Below are 25,247 nucleotides of genomic sequence, written 5' to 3' on the forward strand. Positions count from 1 at the left end.
TATCATCTCCAAAGAGTGATAGTGTGACTTCTTCTTTGCAAATTTGGATGCCTTTAATTTCCTTTTGTTGTCTGATTGCTGAGGCTAGGACTTCTAGTGCTATGTTGAATAGCAGTGGTGATAATGGACATCCCTGCCGTGTTCCTGACCTTAGCAGAAAAGCTTTCAGTTTTTCTCCATTGAGAATGATATTTGCAGTGGGTTTTTCAAAGATGGCTTTGATGATATTGAGGTATGTGCCCTCTATCCCTACACTTTGAAGAGTGTTGATCAGAAGGGATGCTGTACTTTGTCAAATGCTTTTTCAGCATCGATTGAGAGTATCATATGGTTCTTGTTCTTTCTCTTATTAATGTGTTGTATCACATTGATTGATTTGCGGATGTTGAACCAACCTTGCAGCCCTGGAATAAATCCCACTTGGTCGTGGTGAATAATCCTTTTAATGTACTGTTGGATCATATTGGCTAGTATTTTGATGAGAATTCTTGCATCTGTGTTCTTCAAGGATATTGGTCTATAGCTCTCTTTTTTGATGGGATCCTTGTCTGGTTTTGGGATCAAGGTGATGATGGCCTCATAACATGAGTTTGGAAGTTTTCCTTCCATTTCTATTTTTTGGAACAGTTTCAAGGGAATAGGAATTAGTTATTCTTTAAATGTTTGGTGGAATTCCCCTGGGAAGCCGTCTAGCCCTGGGCTTTTGCTTGTTTGGAGATTTTTAATGACCATTTCAATCTCCTTACTGGTTATGGTTCTGTTCAGGCTTTCTATTTCTTTCTGGTTCAATTGTGGTAGTTTTATTTTTTTAGGAATGCATCCATTTCTTCCAGATTGTCAAATTTGTTGGCGTAGATTTGCTCATAGTATGTTCTTATAATTGTTTTTATTTCTTTGATGTTAATTTTGATCTCTCCTCTTCCATTCATGATTTTATTTATTTGGGTCCTGTGTTTTTCTTTTTGATAAGTCTGGCCAGGGGTTTATCAATCTTATTAATTCTTTCAAAGAACCAGCTCCTCATTTCATTGATTTTTTCTTTTTTTTTTTTTTTTTGGTTTCTATTTCATTGATTTCTGCTCTGATTTTTATAATTTCTCTTCTCCTGCTGGGCTTAGGGTTTCTTTCTTGTTCTTTCTCCAGCTCCTTTAGGTGTAGGGTTAGGTTGTATACCTGAGACCTTTCTTGTTTCTTGACAAAGGTTTGTACCACTATATATTTTCCTCTCAGGACTGCCTTTGTTGTGTCCCACAGATTTTGAACCATTGTGTTTTCATTATCACTTGTTTCCATGATTTTTTTCAATTCTTCTTTAATTTCCTGGTTGACCCATTCATTCTTTAGAAGGATGCTGTTTAGTTTCCATGTATTTGGGTTCTTTCCAAAATTTCTCTTGTCGTTGAGTTCTAGCTTCAGAGCGTTGTGGTCTGAAAATATGCAGGAAATGATCCCAATCTTTTGATACAGGTTGAGTCCTGATTTAGGACTGAAGATGTGATCTATTATGGAGAATGTTCCATATGTACTAGAGAAGAATGTGTATTCTGTTTCTTTGGGATGAAATGTTCTGAATATATCTGTGATGTCCATCTGGTCCAGTGTGTCATTTAAGGCCTTTATTTCTAATTGATCTGATATAAGGATTGCCACTCCTGCTTTCTTCTGATGTCCATTAGCATGGTAAATTCTTTTCCACCCCCTCACTTTAAATCTGGAGGTGTCTTCGGGCTTAAAGTGAGTTTCTTGGAGGCAACATATAGATGGGTTTTGTTTTTTTATCCATTCTGATACCCTGTGTCTTTTGAGTGGGGCATTTAGCCCATTAACTTTCAGGGTAACTATTGAGAGATATGAATTTAGTGCCATTGTATTGCCTGTAAGGTGACTGTTACTTTATATTGTCTCTGTTCCTTTATGATCTACCACTTGTAGGCTCTCTCTTTGCTTAGAGAACCCCTTTCAATATTTCCTGTAGAGCTGGTTTGGTGTGTGCAAATTCTTCCAGTTTTTGTTTGTCCTGGAAGATTTTAATCTCCTTCTATTTTCAGTGATAGCCTAGCTGTATATAGTATTCTTGGCTGCATGTTTTTCTCGTTTAGTACTCTGAATATATCATGCCAGCTCTTTCTGGCCTGCCAGGTCTCTGTGGATACGTCTGCTGCTAATCTAATATTTTTACCATTGTATGTTACAGACTTCTTTTCCCGGGTTGCTTTCAGGATTTTCTCTTTGTCATTAAGACTTGTAAATTTTACTATTAGGTGATGGGGTGTGGTCCTATTCTTATTTATTTTGAAGGGCGTTCTCTGCACCTCCTGAATTTTGATGCTTGTTCCCTTTGTCCTATTGGGGATATTCTCCCCAATAATTCTCTCCAGTATACCTTCTGCTCCCCTCTCTCTTTCTTCTTCTTCTGGAATCCCAATTATTCTAATGTTGTTTCGTCTTATGGTGTCACTTATCTCTCAAATTCTCCTCTCGTATTCCAGTAGTTGTTTGTCCCTCTTTTGCTCAGCTTCTTTTTTTTCTGTCACTTGGTCTTCTATATCACTAATTCTTTCTTCTGCCTCATTTATCCTAGCAGTGAGAGCCTCCATTTTTTACTGCACCTCATTAATAGCTTTTTTGATTTCAACTTGGTTAGATTTTAGTTCTTTTATTTCTCCAGAAAGGGCTTTTATATCTTCCAAGAGGGTTTCTCTAATATCTTCCATGCCTTTTTCTAGCCTGGCTAGAACCTTGAGATCGTCATTCTGAACTCTAGATCTGACATGTTACCAATGTCTGTATTGATTAGGTCCCTAGCCTTCGGTACTGCCTCATGTTCTTTTTTTTTTTTTTTTGTGGTGAATTTTTCCACCTTGTCATTTTGTCCAGATAAGAGTATATGAAGGAGCAAGTAAATACTAAAAGGGTGGCAACAACCCCAGGAAAATATCCTTTAACCAAATCAGAAGAGATCCAAAATAGTGAGGGGGGAGAAAGGGGATAAAAAGAGGTTCAGAAAGAAAGAAAGAAAAAGCAAAACCAAACCAAAACAAAACAAAACAAAAAGAATTTAAAAAAGAAAACGAATAAAGAAAAGTATAAAAAAGAAATACATATATATATGTATATATATACATATATATAGTTTATCTAATTAGTTAAAAAACGTTAAAAAAGAAAAAGGTACATGTTATAAAAAGTAGCAGAAGAAGAGAAAAAAATTAAAAAAGAAAAAAAAGAAAAAAAACGAAAAAGAAAAAAATTAATTAACTGCAAGACTAAAGAATCATTGGGAGAAAGCCATAAGTTCTGTGCTTTGCTTTCTCCTCCTCTGGAATTCTGCTGCTCTCCTTGGTATTGAAACTGCACTCCTTGGTAGGTGAACTTGGTTCTGGCTGGATTTCTTGTTGATCTTCTGGGGGAGGGGCCTGTTGTAGTGATTCTCAAGTGTCTCTGCCCCAGGCGGAATTGCACCACCCTTACCAGGGGCTGGGCTGACTAATCTGCTCCGGTTTGCTTTCAGGAGCTTTCCTTCCCTGAGCGCTTTTCATAGAGTTCCGGAGGACGGGAATACAAATGGTGGCCTCCTGGTCTCTAGCCTGGAGGAGCCGAGAGCTGGGGGCCTCACTCCTCAGTGCGCCCGCAGAGAACAGCGCCCAGTAACTCCCATCTGATTGACCTCCAGCCGTTCTCCAAGCTCACTGAGCCTATGACCCCTTCAAGGTAACCCCGAGCTCTGAGCTCGCTGTCTCTGTCTCTGTAGCCGGCTTCCTCATTCTAATACCTGTAAGCTCTGCGACACTCAGACACCCCAGATCCTTCTGTGACCCTTCTGGGACCTGAGGCCACGCTGACCCCACATGGGCTTCACCCCAGTTTAACCTCTGGAGTGATGTCCGTCAGCGGAACAGACTTTTAAAAGTCCTGATTTTGTGCTCTGTTGCTTTGCCGCTTGCTGGAAGCTGGCCCCTCCCCCCGGGGTCTATCTTCCCGTCGTTTTGGATTCACTTCTCCGCCAGTCCTACCTTTCAGAATGTGGTTGAATTTCTGTTTCTAAAATTGCTGTTCTTCTCTTAGATCTGCTGATGGATTTGTAGGTGTTTGCAATCTTTAGATAAGCTATCTAGGTGATCTCCTGCCAGCTGAAGTAGTCTCAGCCTGCTACTTCTCCACCATCTTGACTCCTCCTCCGGAAAGCCTTTAAAATTTATGTAGGAACATCAAAGATATCAAAAATAGAGCTATCTAAATTACAAGTTAAGTAGTAATTCCTATACACTACATTTATATTTTTTAAATTTGTAGGTATAGATATTGTTGTTATAGGTTTATGAGTAAATTTTAACTATTTTTAAAACATAAATATTATTAAAAATGTTTGTGAAAGTATATGTGAAAGATAATTGAGACCCAGAATTATAATGGAAAGGAAGAATTAAATATATGAACTCCCGAGAAGAAAATTTACATACTATGTTATATGTAAGATTGTAAAAGAAATAACTTATTTAGCTAGTTTTTTGGCACTCATATCAATATTATTTTATTTTCTATGTGCCTTTTAGGGACAAGTAATTAAATACTTCAGGAATACATATATTGAATTACCTGAGTTTGGGTATGTTGGGCTATTTGCTTTTGGTCTTAATATTTTGACATTTTAAAAATTTTATTCTCTAGTGTGTTTTAAATTTCACCTGTGATTTCTCTAATTACAATTGAGGAAGTATATTTTAAAGAACATATTGTTTTGAAAACTAAGATAATTTTAATTTTGTATTTCCTTTTTTGGAGGGTAGAGGAGAGGGAGAGAGGGAGAGAGAGAATCTCAAGCAGGTTCCACACCTAGCGTGTGAGCTGACATAAGGCTCAGGCTCATGCACCCAAGATCATGACCTGAGCCTAAATCAAGAGTTGGGCACTTAGCCCGCTGAGCCACCAAGATGCCCTATGCTTCTTTAAATCACACACACACACACACACAACATTTGCACCTATAAGCAATGTAAACAAAACACCCACAGATTTTAAAATATATTAATTTTGAAAAATTGTTTTGAGTAACTCTAAAGTTCAATGTCAGTAAAAAAAAGAAATTGGGCCCCTTTCACTTATGGAGAAGTGGGAGATGTGATCAAAATAAATAAGTCCTGAGGACAAAGTCTACAGTATAGTGACAATAGTTAATACAACTGTACTGTGTATTCAAAAATTACTAAGAGAGAAGATCTTTTAAAAGTTTTCATTACAAGAAAAAAATGGTAACTGTATGAGATGATAGATTTTAATTTGACTTACTGTGGTGTCATTTCCAACATATAAATACATTGTATTAGTTTCAGGTGTGTAACATAATGATTCAATGTTATGTGTTAATTATATTTCAAATTAAAAAATCAAGTGTGGGATTTCTTAGTCCCTACCAGACTGTACAGAAGCATGTGTGACTTTTAGCCAATACCTGTTAGGAGTACTTTTGCTTTTTTATCACTTAAAGTGTCTTCTGTAGTTCTTTATGTTCTACAATGTTTCTTTTTTCAATATAAATGGAAAAAATTTATGACCTATTAATAGAATATAAGAGAAAATGAGGCATTTCTTCTCTTTATTCTATGACAACTACAAGGATGGTAGTGAATTTGTTTTTCAAAATGTTTAAACTATACTTAATTTGCATGTCATTAAGGTAATAGTAAAAGATTTTCTGATATACATTTTGATTAACAATCACTTAATCCATTTTCTGGCCTCTTATCAATTCTTGTTTTCTTCTAAAAGGTTCAGAAAATATAGTCATAATCATAGGAAAAAGAAAAACCTTATCTAACTTGATAAAACTTCATGAAAGTGTTTCCTTTAATAATATAATTTAAATTTACTAACTCAACATGTACCTTGATGGTTTCTGTGATTTCCTAAAATTGTTTGTACACAGTTTTTCTTGGATAAATTTTAATCAGTACACTTTCCATCCACAGTAATTTGTAATATGTCATTCTAATTAACAAGGGAGGATATACACTGTGAATTATAGCTATGTTAAATAGATGTGCATGTTAAGTTGAGTGTCACACATAAAAATGAGTGATGAGCAGCTCCATCTTCTCAGTACTCTCAGAATTATTCAGTATTTTAGCACTTTGAAAGCCTCATTTCACCACCATCTGTGCATTGTGTGGTTTATACACCTTTCACTTCTTACTGGAAAGTTTGGGATTTCTTTTACATTACGTGTCATAACCAATCACTGGCCAATGGAGTGTGATATACATTGATTCTAGTGGAAAGATTCTCTTAGGTTAGCACCAATTCAGACATCCATTCCCTTACTGAGCACTGAATTTATTTTCGTTGTCCAAGGAAAGTGTGGACCCAGCAAGGTTCAAAAATGTGAGACTAAGTGCAGTGGTAAATGATGGCAAATTAGAATGAGACTAGCCTGAACTATCTTAATTTTCTCAGGTGATTTGTTTGAGTAGCCATAGAATATAAAAGGCAATATCCTAGAGCTGAGGGTTTTAGAAAGACAGCATAGAAAGTTTTTATGAATAGCAAAGAACATTTCCCTTCTCCTTCCCTTCCTCACTTTATTAATATTAATGTGATCATATCAATGAAGAGTTTTTTTTAAACACCCTTTGTTTTATTGCATTCACATCACATCCTTTGGGCTATATAGACCTGATACCATTACTCTGGTGGTATAAATAAGAAACTTAAGGCACAGAAAAAGAATTCTGTAATTTTTCTCCCAAGACGATAGTCCCAAAGTAAACTCTCTGTGTCAGTATGTGTGGTACACACCATTAATTCCCACTCATATGTCCATAGTTGATGTCACTATCAGTCATGATATAATTCTTTAATTACAATATCTAATATCAAACATAGCTAGAAGTCCATGGGTCAGTCAGTCATAAATATGTCCATATTCTAGGGAAAGGAAGATCCAGCACAGGGAACTATGATGTTAGCAATTTCTCCTAAGAAGAAACTAAGAAACTCAGGAAAATTTTTGATTTTATTATATTTCTTCCTTGAGAATTCCAAGATACAATAGTCTGGAGGTTAACTTTCCATACTACTGTCTGGTGAAAGGATCAAATCTTGGAACTTATGAAGTTCAAATCTATTAACCTTTCTACTCTCCATCCCAACACTTATTTCTCTCTCTCTCTCTCCCCTCCCTCTCCCCACCTTATTTTCTTTTGTATTGTAGAGAATTAGCTTGTATTGTTTTTATCTCATAGTCTCCATATCCTTTACAATGGTTTTATTATAAATGGGACAACTTTTTTTTTTTTTTTTTCTTTTTTTTGATAGAGAGAAATCACAAGTAGATGGAGAGGCAGACAGAGAGAGAGAGGGGAAGCAGGCTCCCTGCTGAGCAGAGAGCCCGATGCGGGACTCGACCCCAGGACCCTGAGATCATGACCCGAGCCGAAGGCAGTGGCTTAACCCACTGAGCCACCCAGGTGCCCCTAAATGGGACAACTTTAAGCACTGAATGTTCTATGAATGGCTGAGATAAAATTGAACAAATTAAAAATGACGAATATTTCCAAATCATCTAAAGTACCTATTATCCTCCCCAGATTTTAAAGTTTATAATATGGTCCTGATTCTCTTTCACACATTTATACTGTATGACTACACACACACACACTTTACATTTACTTATCTAGTATAATTACATTTACTTATCTAGTAAAAGCAGTATAATTATAAGCATATTCCTATCTTTAGACAGACTGTTGCAAAGACTCATGAGATAACATTATTGCCCTTTTAGAAGAAAGCAGTGTAATCATCAAACTTAGTAGTCTCTAGTCTGCTTTAATAATTTTAATACTTGCTATTTAGTGCTTTCAAAAAGGGAATTTTTATTAGGTTTTTGCTTATTAGTAACAATTCATGAGAAGTATGGAGAGAAATAAGGTATTTTTGAAGTAACTTAATTTTCTTTGTTACCTACATTAGATTATTTGAGAGTCTAGACATCAAGCAAATATTAGATTTATTACAGGTTGCTTTAAGAAATTACATAGTATTTTTATTTTTATTTTTATTTATTTATTTTTTTAAAAGATTTTTATTTATTTATTTGACAGAGAGAAATCACAAGCAGACGGAGAGGCAGGTAGAGAGAGAGGAAGGGAAGCAGGCTCCCCGCTGAGCAGAGAGCCCGATGCGGGACGCGATCCCAGGACCCTGAGATCATGACCTGAGCTGAAGGCAGCAGCTTAACCCACTGAGCCACCCAGGCGCCCAAGAAATTACATAGTATTTTTAAAATCAATGATAAAGGTGTTTTAAATTTCACTAAGGAGTTAACAGTTTGCCCCTGTTATGTTTTTACCTATCCCCATGACTTTTTGTCTTCAGTATTAAGAGATGCCACCATGTTGTCTATTTCCTAATTTAGTTTAGGAGTAGTTAAAGGTGGATTTCACCTTTCTACTTTCATGAGTTCTTATATTCTATACCAAATGGGGGTCATATAATCCTTTGGAACATTCTTACTTTTCTTTGGTTTCTTGAGAGAGTAGTATATGCTCAGTCACTCTATTCTTTTGTGTTAATTTCTCAACCTATTACCATTGGATTAGATTTTCTTTGTTTTATTGAGACTGCTTTAACTTAATTTCCAAATAGCCTCCTTATATATCAAACCAATTAGACTTCATTCAATTTCAGTTTTCTTCTATTTTTCCTTTTGTAACTTAAAACTAGAATCTATTCTTTATTGAAATTTTACTAATTTTTTTTTTATCAAACATAGAACAGGTAGATATCCAATCGTTCATGTGAAACTCACTTCTTACTATTTCTTTCTAGATATCCTGACAGCTGAACTCCAGTATAGACCACATTTATTACTTTACAATCCCAAATTTTGTCCTGATATGTGTCTACTAGTGATACAACTATCAGTTGTCCAGGTAGAGGCCAACCATATCTTCTCCCTTTACCCATCAGCTATACCCAGTCAGTTAGAAAGCACTATAAATTGTCTGAGGAGCTCCCCTTGTACTCTTTTTAATCCATTTTATTTGTTCCTTCAATAATCATATATTAATTACTACTGTGTTCCAGCTATTGCTGTAAAAGCTGTCAATATGAATGAGAAAAATAGGCAAGTCCTGACATTCATGAAACTTTCAATATAGGAAGGTAGAAAAATAAACAAATGAACAAATCAATGAAATATTTCAATTATCTGTTGTTGCAGAGAAAACCATCACAAAATTTAGTGACTTCATAACTAGTTCATTATGTTCACAACTGTCAGGAACTCAGGCAGTGGGGGATTTCTTTTTGCTGCAGGATGTCTGCAGGATCAGCTGAAGTAGCTCAAGGAACTGGAGAGGTTTCAGATAGCTCAACTGGGTCAATTTTCTAGGGCCTCAAATCTCCACTTGGCATTTGATAGCGCTAAAATGTCTAAAATGGTTTCTTCCCTGGCACTTGGGTTGTCTAGTATCACTCTCTCTTCATATGAACACTTAACTACCTCAGAGCAAAGTGGCCTAAAGTCAGTCAGACTTCTTCCATGATGGTGACTTTCTAAGAGTGGCAAAATGAAAACTATCAGTCCTCTTAAACAATAGGACTGGAATTGGAATAGCATTCCTTTTGCCATATTGTGTTGGTTCAAAGCAGTCACCAGCTTGCCCGGTAGAATATGGGAACATTTCTGGTTTATCTTGGGAGATAAATGCTCCCACCAGAGACATTTAGAGCTCTGCAGACTTCCCTTAAAGCCTGCTTTGGTGATCTTGAGGCTGAGGGAAGTGGATCAACCAAGAACACTCTTATTGTTTTGGCTTTCCTTCTTTTCTTCCCCTTTCTTTCCTTTTTTCTTTAGCTCAATAGTCTCATAATGGATCTCGTTGCCTCTAGAAATAGTTTCTTTCCTTTTGTACTAAATATTTTGGATAGAGAAATCTTTCAAATGGAAAATATTGTCTCATTATTCCCTGTGTAAAACCACTCAGTGTTTCTCCAAAACTTTTTTGATAGTTGAATTTCTGAGTTCTTGTTGCTTTCCACAGGAAGCATTTGATATTTTGATGCTGACATCCTTCCGTATTCTTGATCTCTAATCACACATAGCCCATGTTCCTGGTTGTGTCATATTGACTATGGTACCTCTTAATTCTTGTTTTCCTGACTGTAATTCCCAAATAGTCTCTCCATCTTTATAGCACCATTAAACATTATAAAGTGTTTTTTTCTTGCAAATTATAAATGGTAGCTCTTCCTCTTTGGTGGAAAAAGCCCAGCATGAGGACATAAAACTTGCCAGAGCATGTGCTGATTTCAACCCATATGGTAATATGTCACCATAGCTAGACATCTTTGTGTAGCAATCAATCAAGTCAACATACATGGAAGGACAGCTCTAGTTTTCTGATGCTGGCTATTAATTCATACTCACACTTTATAGCCTGTATGAGTTATCCCCTTTGAAATGTACCACCCACATACCCATGTCTTAGAAAGAAATTTCTTCTCTCTTTATAGGTCCTATAGTACCTGGACATACCTACTCTTTTTTTTTTTTTTTAAGATTTTATTTATTTATTTGACAGAGAGAAATTACAAGTACACTGAGAGGCAGGCAGAGAGAGAGAGAGAGAAGGAAGCAGGCTCCCTGCTGAGCAGAGAGCCCAATGCGGGACTCGATCCCAGGACCCTGAGATCATGACCTGAGCCGAAGGCAGCGGCTTAACCCACTGAGCCACTCAGGCGCCCCTGGACATACCTACTCTTATTCAAACCCTTAGTCATACTGTATTGTCAACTGTTTACATGTTTCCCATTTTAGGAAGGCGGATTTTTTTTCTTTTCTTTTTTTGGAAAGAAAGACTCCTTTTTCATTTTGTGGCCCTAAGGCCTAGTGATACTTTTTTACTTTTGGAATCTAGGTTACCATTTTAATAGCAAATATTAACATCATTTAAAATGTGCTTAATGTCCTACTAATGCTTTGTATATTTCACCTCATTTAACACACAAAATGCTATTAGGAATATGAAAATCTCTGTTTATAAATGAATAAACAAAGACTTGGGTTAGGTCACTTGCTTAGGATACCATGGTAAATATTTTAAACTCTGGCTATTAGACATCAGTGTATACAAACATAAGCACACACATGTGTGTGGATACATATAACATGTATAAATATAGAAGTAGGTATGCTTGCATATATAAAGATGGAGCCATTTATATATTAAATATCTAAGTATTAGAAAACATATACTTATATAAAATATGTGTATTTGTTATATATTCATATTTGCATATAGGTATGTATGTATTTTACATATTTACATATTATAATATTTACATGCAATATATCATTAAATATGTAATTTCTACATATGTGTGTATAAAATTAAACAGTAATTATACTGATTGTCTCAAACATCATAAAGATATCTTGAGGGAATAATATTTTCCCACTGCTAATGTTTAGAATGACTAGTGAATGTTGATTAAAAAAGATAAAATTTGTTAGTTTTCTAATTTCTGCTTTCGATTTCTCTAAAGGCAATGAACTCCATGTATACCTCATGTACCTCACGCTCACCTGGAAGTGGCACATCTGGGATGCCACTGGGTCTACCCAAAGTAAGAGATACCTCTTCTTAGTGCTCAAAATGTTGCTTGGACAAGTCATGTTCCCAAAGGGCTACATCAATGTAGAGATGCCACCAGTTTTGTTCAGTTGCCCTGAGTTTTCTTATGTGTGAAAGATAACTCAGAATTCTAGGCAGAAGAATAGACATGAAGAGGCACTTTGGCATAAAAGATGACGCATTCAGGGAATTGATATTAGAGCTAAGTGATGAGTCAGGAGAGAGTGAACAGAGAGAAGTAGTTCATATCAGAATATCAAAAGCTTTGACTACTAATCAATGCAAATGTAAGGGACTGGGAATTAATTCTCTTTTCTTTGGGGAAATAACTGAAAGTGATTAATTGGAATTTTCAATATGGAAATATCTTTCTGGCCAGGGTTGGAAGTTAGACTGATAGTAAAAATGGAGGCAGAGATCATTAGGAACATTTTGGAATATTAAAGAAAAAGTAATGGCTTTGAACCAGAGCAGCATTACTAATAGGTTTACACCTTCCATGGATTTAAGACCAATCAGCAGCCGTTGAGAAGTGATTGAACTCAGAATAGTTCTGGTGAGATCTCTGAGCCCCAGGATTCTTCTGTAACTGTCTCATGCAGTGACTTCTACTTCTCTCATACCTCACATGAAACAACCATGAGATAAAGTATGTTATGTGAATTCATTGTGATATTCAGGCTAGGTAAAATTAAAAAACAAAACAAAACAAAAATACAAAAAAAAAAGTAAGAAACTTAAAAACAAATTTAAAATTAAAACAGGGATGCCTTGGTGGCTCAGTTGGTTAAGTGGCTGCCTTCGGCTCAGGTCATGATCCTAGCGTCCTGGGATCGAGTCCCACATCGGGCTCCTTGCTCGGCGGGGAGCCTGCTTCTCCCTCTGCCTTTGCCTACCACTCTGTCTGCCTGTGCTGGCATGCTCTCTTTCTCTCTCTCTCTCTCTCTGACAAATAAATAAATATTAAAATTAAAACAAACAACTCTAAACAAACAAACAATCAACTCTAGAGTCTCTGAGGTCATCAAATTATGTTATATATATGCCCTCAGTATTGAAATTATTAATGACCCTAGAAGTTACTGCCCTTCATTTATATCACCCTCTCTCAGCCACTACTCCTGTGACCATCCTTGATGATTCCTGGCATTGTAAGATACTGCATCATGATCCTGTTGACTTACTTGCTTCAAATAACTGTCTTTCACTCTATTCCCTTGACAACCACAACCATGCACTAAAATTTGCCATCATCAATAATCGTACCATTTCTATCAGTCTCAGTTTCAAATATCCCACTCTCTGAGTACTGCCTTTTCTAATTCCAGCATAGTTTTTCTTATACCTGTAGTGGAATGGTTCCTCAACCCTACCAGTATCTCTTATCTAAAATCTCCTGAATTTTCACATCCATTAGCTCCTTCATGTTCTCATTTTCTTTTTTTACCCAATTGATTCAGTTGCATCATTAAAATCACTTCATTTCATGAATCTCAATTCCCTTGTTTTTCTCTTCATTATTATTATTTTTTTAAAGATTTTGTTTATTTATTTGACATACAGAGATCACAAGTAGGCAGAGAGGCAGGCAGAGAGAGAGAGAAGGAAGCAGGCTCCACGCTGAACAGAGAGCCTGATGTGGGGCTCCATCCCAGGACCCTGAGATCATGACATGAACTGAAGGCAGAGGCTTAACCCACTGAGCCACCCAGGCACCCCTTCCTTTATCATTTTTATCAAGAATAACCTCAGATATAAATACAGGATTTGCTTCTACCATGTCTTTTTCCAAGTGGATAAACACAGCTGGAGAATTTTTAAAAGAAACATACAGACTGACCTCACTTTAAATGTATTATCACAAACCTCAGGTGAATCTTCCTAACTTCCTGGCATTCCTGTAACATTTTCCAGGGCAATTCACTCTATTACTGTAAGGATTATTTCACACCCACTCCTCACTGTATTCTTATTTTGCATCTAATTTCTCTGAGAAATATAAATAATCTGAAAAGAACTTATTAGCAACAACCAGATATACTATCCTGCTACTTCTGTATCCACCTATTCTCCCTTTCATTTTATGTAATGGATAAATTGACCCTATTCTTATCTAAGGCTAAAATCACCATATGTGTACCAGAGCCTGTGGCCTATTAAATTTGAGCAATAAACTTAAAATTTGTTAGCTCTTACAATTGAGGTTTGTTTGTTCTGTAACAAAACCTGAACTACTCAGACTAATGCATGGATATAAAAACATCATTATCTTTTTTTATTGCTGCCTAAGAAATTACTACAATTTAATAGCTTAAGTCAGTACCCATTTAGTATCTCACCATTTCTGTGGCTCAAGAATCCATGCACAGCTTAGTAGGGTCTTCTGTTTAGTGTGTCCCAAAGACCAAATGAGGTTTTTTTTGCAAGTTATACCTTCATCTGGAGGATTGACTGGGGAACAATCCACTGGCAAGCTCCTTTAGTTGTTGGCAGTATTTGTTTCCTTGCAGCTGCATCACTAAGGCGCTGACTTTACGCTGGCTTGGGTCTGAAGGGTTCCTTTAGATGCTAGAGGTTGCACATGATTATTTGAAGATAGACTTTTCCAACACAATCCCTCACCTTATCAACACTGCAAGGAGAGTCTTCTTCTTTTAAGGGCTTGCAACTAATCAAGTCCCTACTTAAGGGTGTTCTTGATTGACTAAGGCTATGCAGGTCTTTTCTTCTTAATTCACAGTAAACATGGACTTTAATTATATACACAGAATCCCTTTATGTATGCCATGTTCTATTGACTAGTAATAAGTCCCCACACTCAACAGGTGCATTATACAGAGCACAAACTTTGAACACGAAGTTACAGGAATTATAAAGACCATCTTTGAATTCTGCTTAACATAATAGCTTAAATTTAAATAAAAATATGTAAGTCAAAATATAATTAGGTAGAGTTATGCAATGCTGTTAAGAGTTTTTCAGAGTCTAGTTTACATATTTTGGTAACTGGGTTTGGATTACAGTAGTGGTGGTCAGGCACAGAGAAGACGTGACAAATTTGAACAGATTTTTTTAAAAGATATTATTTATTTATTTGTTAGCACAAAGGAAGGAGAGTGGCAGGCAGAGCAGGCACAGGGAGAAACTGGCTTCTTGCTAAGCAAGAAGTCTGATATGGGACTTGATGCCAGGACTCTGGGATCATGACCTGAGCTGAAGGCAGATGCTCAATCAACTGAGCAACCCAGTTTGAACAGTTTTTACTTTTTTTACTTGAACAGTTTTTATTAGTAAACTCAATAGAAAAAAGAAATAAGTATGGTATGGAATTAATAGGTGTCAAGGATAATTTTGTGACTTCTGACTTCAAACCTAGGTATATTATGGTTCCATTTACTGAATGGGTATTTATGGAGAAAGAGTAGATTTGAGTGTTATAAATTCAGCATTGAATATGCTGAGTGTGAGTTGTTTTTGAGAACTTCCAAGTAGACAGTCTAAGAGGTATTAATTTAAAAGGCACTTGAAGCTTAGAGGAAAAGTCTAAAGGAGAAATATAAATTTGGAGGTTCTCTGTGTAAACTTGAGAACTTTGAGGAATTTTAATATTTAACGGTGAAGCCAGAGAAAATAAATGTGCAAATGACTGTAAAGAGATGTTACAGTTATAAAAAGGGAATAAGAAGAACACTGAGTTATGATACAAAGATGGCTTTAAGATGGAAGAACTATCAACAACACTGAATGCCATTAGAGACTGAAGAACATGCAGTATCATGAAGGCTCATTAGTTTTGTTCATCCAGAAGTCTCTGATAATTCTGCCAAGTAAGTTTTGGTTGAATGATAAGGCTAGAAGTTAGACTGACATATAAGGAAAGGAAATAAGTCAGAACACAAGCTATCACACTAAACAGAGCAGAAGCTTGAGGGCTTGATTTCAAGTGAGACTCTTCCTTCCTTCCTTCTTTCCCTTCTTCCTTCCTTCCTTCCTACCTTCCTTCCTTCCTTCCTTCCTCCCTCCCTCTTTCTTCCCTTCCTTCCTTCCTTCCACAGGAAAGGATTTGGAAATTGATAGTCTGGGGTTCTGGTAGCCTGATGCTTATAGAGTTTTGCAATTGCTTTGTATTATGGCAAGCCAATAGAGTTCAGCATCATCAAAATTCAAGCAAGTAGCATGGAGCAGCAGAGAGCAAAACTAGCCAATCTCATGTGAGCAAGAATAAGGATTGTCAAGGTAAAATAAATGGACCAGAAACTGTAGCATGAAAGATGACTCTATATGGCCAGCTGTTACAAAGTATGCCCATTTAGGCTTTTCATTAATAACTGTTGAGAATTTTCCAGTGCTTCTGTCCTTATAAGGAGATGTCTTTCCAAGAAGATACAACATGTAATTTAATTAAATATTCACTATGTACCAGACAGTACATATAAAGGATGTTTTCTTATTATAATTCTTATTTTATGTAATTGGATCACAATTTACAGAATTAGATTGTTAGTTAGTGATAAAATATAAATATGGGCCATATATGTCCTCTTTTATTTTGATGTATTTCATAATACTTTGGTCCTGTAGTTTTTCTATTTTATCTTAGGGTGGATAAATTTAATTCTGAGGTGAAGGGTTAGCCAGCCAAGTGTTTCCAAATTCATAAACTGCATTTTCTAAAATAGCATTTGCCAATGACAAAGCTCATGTGTTAATTTTCATCTGCCATGTCTGCATCCATCTCTTAATTTGTTATTATTCGTGAGGAAAAGAGAAGTTTTAGGCAGGTATCTCTCAAATTTCACAAACAGCAAATAGCTTTTGACTACACCTTGGGATATCAGTTCTTATTTTTCAGTTGGGGTGTTCATATAATTTACTATCCCAACAAGGATGTTTGTGAATGAAAGGGAGAATTTTAATAATTAGCCATCCTCTTTAGTAACTACGGAATACTGCATCAATTAGTTTTGCTGCAAAATACTACTCCAACATGTACTTCCTCGAAAGAGCTAATATGCATTATCCCATTTTCTGTGGTTTGGTTGGATATTTCTAGCTTCAGCAGTTTTTCTAGTCTGGGAAAACTGTGCTGAATGATGTAAGTTGGGAACATTTATGTCCGGCAGTTGTGGGAAGTCTTCTGGGTTGGCATTCCTCTGCTCAAAGTGGTCTCATATTCTCCAGCAGGCTAAGCCCAGAGTTCACATGGAAGCCCCAGGTTTCAAATGAAGGGTATGGGAGGACAAATCCCGAAGCATAAACATTTTCCAAATCTGCTTGTTTCCAAGGTCTCATTGGCCAAAACAAAACATATGATAAACCCAGAGTTCATATGGGAGGGGCTGTTCAAGGGAATGGATAAGAAGAGATGTAAATAAATCAAGGCCAGTACAAAAACAATCTACTACAACTATCCTTAACTGCTACTCTGGAAGTGTATCTGCCATATTAAAAGGTACAATGCTTACTCTAAATATCAGCTTATTCAATTCTTGGAAGTATGAATCATTTACTTTGATTAGAAATGAAACTAAAAGTTTTAGGTTTATGGTAGTTATAAATCATAGTTCAAGAAATTTAAAATTTTTGTTTTCAGTAAGTCAGATTAATTTTGTTTCAGAACCTATATCCTAAGAGACAGAAATTTGGAAACTTGTGAAACTTGAATTTTCTCTTCCTGTAATAATGTGGGGAAAAAATTATTGGCGTTTTTCGACTTGCAAATGTAGTTGAGGTTTCTCTCCTGGCTCAGTGTGGTTACCACTGAAATAAACAAACAATGTCCCCTGGCATTGTGCTTTCAGGTCTACTCATTCTGCTGTTTTCATTCAAGCTTGGAGTATAGAAAATTGCATGACTTTGGTAACCTGCCTCTTCTCTCTTAACTTTGCTGTTTGGTAATCTCCTCTGAGGTGTTTCTTCCTCCCTGGGGAGCCACCAGAATTGAAGAGCCAAAGGCTGTATCTTCTACAATCATCAAATTTTTACTCTTTCCAGTTCAGAGGAATTTAAGATTAGTTTCTAGTCTTCAGAAAGTCTCTCCATTCAAACTTTATTCTCTTTGATAGGGTTAGGATTTCCTAGTGGAGGTGGAAATGAAGTCCTTTTATTTATTTATTTATTTAGTTAGTTAGTTAGAATCTATTAGCTGAATGATTTGACTTAATTTAATTGTGGGAAGAAATGTGACATGATATCCACCTTTTTTTAAAAAAAAAATGATTGATAGATTGGCTTTAGAGAGGGGGAGGAGAAGTTGTGGGGCAGAGTGGGAGAGAGAGTGAGAGGGAGATCATCTCAAGTATGACTCCACATTGAGTGAGGAGCTCTACAACCCTTCGTGACTTGAGCTGAAACTAAGAGTCTGATGCTTAACTGACTGAGCCAGCCAGGCACCCTGATATTTGCCTGCTTAAGGAACTTTCAAGCATATGATATATTATTGTTGACACTAGGTATACTATATTATAGCAGATTTCTAAAACTTATTCATCTTGTTTGATGGGAACTTATTCTTATTGTTTGGGCTTCTGGAAACCATCATACCACTCTTTGATTTTATGAATGTGACTATTTTAGATACCTCATATAAGGGTAATCATGCAGTATTTGTCTTTCTGTGACTGACTCATCCCACTTAGTATAATGCTTTCAAGTTTCAACAGTGTTGTCTCAAATAACAGAATTTCCTTCTTTTTTAAGACTGAATAATATTCTATTTTATGTAAATACCACATTTCCTTTATTCATTCATCTGTCAATGGACATTTGTTTCTATAGCTTGGCTTTTGTGAATAATGGTGCAGTGGTCATAGGAGTGCTAATATCTCTTCAGAATCCTGATTTCAATTCCCTTTGAAAATTACCCAGAAATAGGATTGTTGGATGGTATTGTAGTTTTATATGTATGTATGTATGTATGTATGTATGTATTTAGGGGAAACCTTCATATTGCTTGCCATAGCATCTGGGAAATGAAGTCTTAAAGCTAGTTCTAAACAGTCTATTATTTCCTAAGAAACAAAGTTTCCAACTTGCCTGAGAAGAGACAGGTAGAAGGGAAGGAGAAAAACACAAACGTGTAACTTGGAAAATTATCCAGTTTGATGCTCATACAAAAATAGCCTTTTTAGAATTTATAAGATAAAGTTTCCAACAATATTTTGAGTAATAGCATCATAATTGTAAAAAAGTGGACTCCTTCCATGCTTTAACTTTGCATGGTAAAATATCTGGATGAATAAACTCTTAAACATTCTTTTTCCCCTCAAACATTCATTATTTTATTAGCACAGTATTCACTGTTGTGGTGGGAAATAATGCACTGATGAATATGTAAAGATAGCAGAACCAAGTAAACAGCATAGTATTGCCAGAAGTTTTTGGCATATTTTTAGATTTATATCATGCTAGATGTACATAAAAATATTTTTCGATTTCTGAGTTGAACTGCTGAGAGAAAGTGGTAAGACATGGAAGAGACAGGCAAAGATAAAAGAAAAGTGCTCTTTAAGCATTTAACAGAGAAAAAAGGTTTTCAAAAAATTAATAGAAAACCCAAGGAAAAATAAGACTTCAGTGTAATAAAACGTGATGGTAAAATAGAAAAAAGGAATTTGATTGGTGCCTGTTTACCAGCAGTAAGCCTGGGGAAAACTGACTACTCTAGGCACCAACAAATCCAGCAACCTGTCAAGCAGTCACTCAACATGACATCTACTTCCCAGATAATGCAGAATAAGGGCAAAATCACCTTTACTTTTGGCATTTATGCCTTTCAGGGTACAAGTAACTCTGGGCAGTTAAGTTAAATTACTGCACTTACTTTTTTAATCTGCACACTTGTTTCTATTTTAACCTGCAGAGAGTTAATCCTGAATTATAAAATCATTGACTTTTTTTTTTAATTTGATACTAACAACTTAGTTCTACATCTCTAGTTGTTCTTCAAGTTTAAGGAAATATTACTTGCATACTGGCTAGCATTTGTACACATAATTTTATTTTAAGATATCATTTATTTATTTGAGAGAGAATGAATTGGGGGAGGGGCAGAGGAAGAAGGAGAGGGAAAAAGCAGACTATCCCCTGAGCAGAAAGCCCCAGGCAGGGCTGGGATCAGGACCTGAGTGGGAGGCAGACACTAATTGAGCCACCCAGATGCCTCTGAACTACATAAAAATTTTTATAAGGGAATTCTGTTTAATTCATTCCCCTGAATTTGAATTAGTATATTTTTATTACTTCAGAAATATTGGATTATCCCAAAATATGAGTAGGTGGATACTTGAGTTAACTGCTAAATTAGTAAATGTGGAGATTTCATGACAGGGTCAATTCTGGGTCAATTATCTTATCTTGATCTAAGAATTTGGGATGGGGTCATAGAATTTTATAAAGAACTCATATTTTCTTTGATAAGTAAATATTCTGTGTTCTTTGTTTCTCATCTTTTTTTTTTTTTTTTAACCTTCTTTAGGACTCACATAGTATAGGATAACAAGCATAGTACTTTTTTAAAAAAATTAATTTTTTTATTAATGTATAATGTATTATTAGCCTCAGGGGTACAGGTCTGTGAATTGCCACGTTTACACACTGCACAGCACTCACCATAGCATATACCTTCCCCAGTGTCCATAACCCAACCATCATCTCCCTACCTTCTTATCCCCACCCACCCTCCATTTGTTTTGTCTCCCTCCTGATCCCATCTTTTATCATTTATTCTTTTCCTACTCCTCAAGCCCCCCATATTGCTTCTCAACGTCCTCATATCAGGGAGATCATATGATAACTGTCTTTCTCTGGTTGACTTATTTCTCTAACCGTAACACACTCTAGTTCCATCCATGTTGTCACAAATGGCAATATTTCATTCTTTTTTTTTTTAACAATTAGTAGTTTTTATTTACCAAATAATTTCATCTGTGGTGACATACTTTTCTTTTCTTTTTTTTTAAATTTTTTATTTTTTATAAACATATATTTTTATCCTCAGGGGTACAGGTCTGTGAATCGCCAGGTTTACACACTTCACAGAACTCACCAAAGCACATACCCTCCCCAATGTCCATAACCTCACCCCCCTTCTCTCAACCCCCCTCCCCCCAGCAACCCTCAGTTTGTTTTGTGAGATTAAGAGTCACTTATGGTTTGTCTCCCTCCCAATCCCATCTTGTTTCATTGATTCTTTTCCTACCTCCTTAAGCCCCCATGTTGCATCACCACTTCCTCATATCAGGGAGATCATATGATAGTTGTCTTTCCCCGCTTGACTTATTTCACTAGCATGATATGCTCTAGTTCTATCCATGTCACAAATGGCAAAATTTCATTTCTTGTGATGGCTGCATAGTATTCCATTGTGTATATATACCACATCTTCTTGATCCATTCATCTGTGGATGGACATCTAGGTTCTTTACATAGTTTGGCTATTGTGGACATTGCTGCTGTAAACATTTGGGTGCACGTGCCCCTTTGGATCACCACATTTGTATCTTTAGGGTAAATACCCAGTAGTGCAATTGCTGGGTCATAGGGCAGTTCTATTTTCAACATTTTGAGGAACCTCCATGCTGTTTTCCAGAGGGGTTGCACCAGCTTGCATTCCCACCAACAGTGTAGGAGGGTTCCCCTTTCTCCGCATCCTCACCAGCATCTGTCATTTCCTGACTTGTTGATTTTAGCCATTCTGACTGGTGTGAGGTGATATCTCATTGTGGTTTTGATTTGTATTTCCCTGATGCCAAGTGATATGGAGCACTTTTTCATGTGTCTGTTGGCCATCTGGATGTCTTCTTTGCAGAAATGTCTGTTCATGTCTTCTGCCCATTTCTTGATTGGATCATTTGTTCTTTGAGTGTTGAGTTTGCTAAGTTCTTTATAGATTTTGGACACTAGTCCTTTATCTGATATGTCGTTTGCAAATATCTTCTCCCATTCTGTCAGTTGTCTCTTGATTTTGTTAACTGTTTCCTTTGCTATGCAAAAGCTTTTGATCTTGATGAAATCCCAATAGTTAGTTTGTGCCCTTGCTTCCCTTGCCTTTGGCGATGTTCCTAGGAAGAAGTTGCTGCGGCTGAGGTCGAAGAGGTTGCTGCCTGTGTTCTCCTCAAGGATTTTGATGGATTCCTTTCTCACATTGAGGTCCTTCATCCATTCTGAGTCTATTTTTGTGTGTGGTGTAAGGAAATGGTCCAATTTCATTTTTGTGCATGTGGCTGTCCAATTTTCCCAACACCATTTATTGAAGAGGCTGTCTTTTTTTCCATTGGACATTCTTTCCTGCTTTGTCGAAGATTAGTTGACTGTAGAGTTGAGGGTCTATTTCTGGGCTCTCTATTCTGTTCCATTGATCTATGGGTCTGTTTTTGTGCCAGTACCATGCTGCCTTGATGATGACAGCTTTGTAATAGAGCTTGAAGTCCAGAATTGTGATGCCACCAACTTTGGCTTTCTTTTTCAATATCCCTTTTGGCTATTCGAGGTATTTTCTGGTTCCATATAAATTTTAGAATTATTTGTTCCATTTCTTTGAAAAAAATGGAAGGTATTTTGATAGGAATTGCATTAAACGTGTGGATTGCTTTAGGTAGCATAGACATTTTCACAATATTTGTTCTTCCGATCCAGGAGCATGGAATATTTTTCCATTTCTTTGTGTCTTCCTCAATTTCCTTCGTGAATACTTTATAGTTTTATGAGTACAGATTCTTAACCTCTTTGGTTACATTTATTTCTAGGTATCTTATGGTTTTGGGTGCAATTGTAAATAGGATTGACTCCTTCATTTCTCTTTCTTCTGTCCTGTTGTTGTTGTAAAGAAATGCAACTGATTTCTGTGCTTTGATTTTATATCCTGAAACTTTACTGAATTCCTTTATAAGTTCTAGCAGATTTGGAGGGGAGTGTTTTGAGTTTTCCCCGTAAAGTATCATATCATTTGCAAAGAGTGATAGTTTGACTTCTTCTTTGACTATTTGGATTCCTTTAATTTCTGTTTGTTGTCTGACTGCTGAGGCTAGGACTTCTAGTACTATGTTGAGTAGCAGTGGTAAAAATGGACATCCCTGCTGTGTTCCTGACCTTAGCAGAAAAGCTCTCAGTTTTTCTCCATTGAGAATGATATTCACTGTGGGTTTTTCATAGATTGCTTTGATGATATTGAGGTATGTACCCTCTATCCCTACACTTTGAAGAGTTTTGGTCAGGATGCTGTACATTGTCAAATGCTTTTTCAGCATCTATTGAGAATATCATGTGGTTCTTATTCTTTCTTTTATTAATGTATTGAATCACAGTGACTGATTTGCAGATGTTGAACCAACCTTGCAGCTCTGCAATAAATCCCACTTGGTCATGGTGAATAATCCTTTTAATATACTGTTGGATCCTATTGCCTAGTATTTTGGTGAGAATTTTCGTATCTTTGTTTATCAAGGATCTTGGTCTGTAATTCTCTTTTTGATGGGGTCTTTGTCTGGTTTGGGGATCAAGGTAATGCTGGTCTCATAAAATGAGTTTGGAAGTTTTCCTTCCATTTCTATTTTTTGGAACAGTTTCAGGAGAATAGGAATTAGTTCTTCTTTAAATGTTTGGTAGAATTCCCCCGGGAAGCCATCTGGCCCTGGGCTTTTGTTTGTTTGGAGATTTTTGATGACTGCTTCAATCTCCTTACTGGTTATGGGTATTTTCAGGTTTTTAATTTCTTCCTGGTTCAGTAGTGGTAGTTTATATGTCTCTAGGAATGCATCCATTTCTTCCAGATTGTCAAATTTACTGGCATATAGTTTCTCATAATACTTTCTTATAATTCTTTGTATTTCTTTGGTGTTGGTTGTGATCTCTCCTCTTTCATTCATGATTTTATTAGTTTGGGTGCTTTCTCTTTTCTTTTTGATAAGTCTGGCCAGGGGTTTATCAATCTTATTAATTCTTTCAAAAACCAGCTCCTAGTTTTGTTGATTTGTTCTACTGTGTTTTTTTGGGGGGAGGGGTTTCTACTTCATTGATTTCTGCTCTGATCTTTATTATTTCTCTTCTCCTGCTGGGTTTATGCTTTCTTTGTATTTCTTTCTCTAGCTCCTTTAGGTGTAGGGTTAGGTTGTATACTTGAGACCTTTCTTGTTTCTTGAGAAAGGCCTGTTTCCCTCTATATTTTCCTCTCAGGACTGCCTTTTTGTGTTCCACAGAGTTTGAACCATTGTGTTTTCATTATCATTTGTTTCCACAAATTTTTTCAATTCTTCTTTAATTTCCTGGTTGACCCATTCATTCTTTAGAAGGATGCTCTTTAGTCTCCATGTATTTAGTTTTTTTTCCAAATTTTCTCTTGTGATTGAGTTCTAGCTTCAGAGCATTGTGCACTGAAAATATGCAGTGAATGATCCCAATCTTTTGAAACCAGTTGAGACCTGATTTATGACCTAGAATGTGATCTATTCTGGAGAATGTTCCATGTGCACTAGAGAATAATGTGTATGCTGTTGCTTTGGGATAGAATGTTCTGAATATATCTGTGATGTCCATCTGGTCCAGTGTGTCATTTAAGGCCTTTATTTCCTTTTTGATCTTTTGCTTAGATGATCTGTCCATTTCAGTGAGGGGGGTGTTAAAGTCCCCTACTATTATTGTATTCTTGATGTTTTTCTTTGATTTTGTTATTAATTGGTTTATATAGTTGGCTGCTCCCATGCTAGGGGTATGAATATTTAAAATTGTTAGATCTTCATGTTGACAGACCCGTTGAGTATGATATAGAGTCCTTCCTCATTTCTTATTATAGTCTTTGACTTAAAATCTAATTGATCTGATATAAGGATTGCCACCCCAGCTTTCTTTTGATGTCCATTAGCATGGTAAATTGTTTTCCACCCCCTCACTTTAAATCTGGAGGTGTCTTTGGGTCTGTAATGAGTTTCTTGTAGACAACATATTGATGGGTTTGTGTTTTTTTTTTTTTTTAATCCATTCTGATACCTTACGTCTTTTGACTGGGGCAAGCATGGTACTTTTGATTAAGTTTTAGTAGTCAGAGATATCAACATTTATCCTTTAATTATGTAGGTATACTATGAATTACACTTTTCTTTCTTTCTAGAACTTAGCACAATTTAATTCCATTTATTATCTTCCAACATATATGCTATTATTGTTGTGAAGTTTAATTCTTTCCATATATATTTTTTTAAATCCATTTAGATAATATTTTAAAGTATATTATATTACTATATTTTCAATATATTTTCAATGTTTATTATTCTTTTTTGCATCCAAATTTTTTTTCTAGGATCATTTTTCTCATTTAAAAATGCCCTGATTTAAAATTTTCTTTGATTTAGTGAATGCTCAAAAATTTTAGTCATAAGCATTTTTATTTCACCTTCATTTTTGAAAGCTATTTTACTGCATACACAATTTTAAGATGACAGTTCTTTATTTTTTCCATTTAACATTTGAAAATATCTCTCTATTGTTTTGGGCTTGTATTGCTTTTGTTAAGAAGTCAGTCGTGAATCACATTATAATTCTTTTGAAAGTACTCATTGATTTGGTGTAAAAAATGCACCATATGTTATTAAGATTTTCACTTTGTCATTTCTTTTTAGC

Source organism: Mustela lutreola, chromosome 8, assembly GCF_030435805.1.
Source record: "Mustela lutreola isolate mMusLut2 chromosome 8, mMusLut2.pri, whole genome shotgun sequence".
Lineage (NCBI taxonomy): Eukaryota > Metazoa > Chordata > Mammalia > Carnivora > Mustelidae > Mustela > Mustela lutreola.